Source organism: Anoplophora glabripennis, unplaced genomic scaffold (assembly GCF_000390285.2).
Source record: "Anoplophora glabripennis isolate ALB-LARVAE unplaced genomic scaffold, Agla_2.0 scaffold194, whole genome shotgun sequence".
NCBI lineage: Eukaryota > Metazoa > Arthropoda > Insecta > Coleoptera > Cerambycidae > Anoplophora > Anoplophora glabripennis.
Genome location: NW_019416622.1, coordinates 347,590 through 348,738, shown reverse-complemented (window position 1 = coordinate 348,738; position 1,149 = coordinate 347,590). Strand labels below are relative to the sequence as shown.

The following is a 1,149-nucleotide window of genomic DNA, read 5'->3' as shown; positions in this document are numbered from 1 at the left end:
CCACTACTGTTTTAAAATATGAAGCGCGGTGGATAAATCAATGTATATCTCATACTACGAGTACATTAACTTCGCAAATTAATGATAACAAGAATTATATCTCTTATACATACTGTTATGAAAGATATGAGGTATTCTGTGATCTTCTGTGACCCTATTTCTGAACGTTTCAAAATGTTGGACAATATATTTATTGATTTTGTTTTGCGAAATTTGAATAAGTATCTAGGTTATAAAATGCAATCGTTTATCTAATAACAGGTCTATTATCATTTTACATTTACCAGTGTTAGGAGGACTGAAAAGTAATGTCGTTTCTGCGCATATTAATATTTGTCTACTATTTATCAGCTCATTGTGTACGCGCCCAAAAAAAAATTAAGGTTAAGGTGACTTGTTTACTTGTAAATAATTAAATATTAATTTTTCTTTTTGCAATTTTGGGTAATGTGACCAGCCAAATACCAGAAGAGATACATATCCGGTATTGTATGCTTTTTGAATTTCATAACGGTAGTAACGCTACTAAAAACATTTGCGATGTTTATCCAAGACGTCCGCAAATGCCAAAAATGGTTTTCTAAGTTCAGATCATGTAACTTTGATCTTACCGCTCGTATCGATCAGGAAGACGAACAACTTTAGACGATGAAGTGGAAGCAAATATGTGTCAGACAATCGAAGAACTATCAAACGCTCTTAATCAACCTCTTGACCATCCAAGAACATTTACAGTAGATTGGTAAAGCAAGCAGAGCAAGTATTTGGCTTCCGCATAATCTGTTCGAAGAAAACAAAGCTAAGCGATCCACCACATGCAACTTATTGCTTCAACGGCACAATACAGAAACGTTTTTTGATCGCTTGATCACTGAAGATGAAAAATGGGTCCTATATGATAACCCAAAACGTAAACGGTAGTGGCTCTCTTCGAATGTATCGCCACGAAGTACCGCTAAGCCAGGTTTACACCCAAAAAGGCGCTTTTGTGTTTGGAGGAGTGTTCGCGGAATCGTTCATTTTGAAGTGCTGAAACCTGGATGAACTGTGGTTGCAGACCTTCAGTCTTTAATTGGAAAGTGTCCAGCGATTGTCAACAGAAAAGACGTTATTTTACAACATGATAATGCAAAATCGCACTGCACAAGA

The 1,149-nt window shown here is 36.0% G+C and overlaps 1 pseudogene; it reads left to right on the top strand.

Moving 5' to 3' along the window:
- The first annotated feature begins 308 nt into the window (after nucleotides 1–308).
- On the top strand, nucleotides 309–868 carry LOC108904926 (annotated as a pseudogene).
- The last annotated feature ends 281 nt before the right edge of the window (nucleotides 869–1,149 follow it).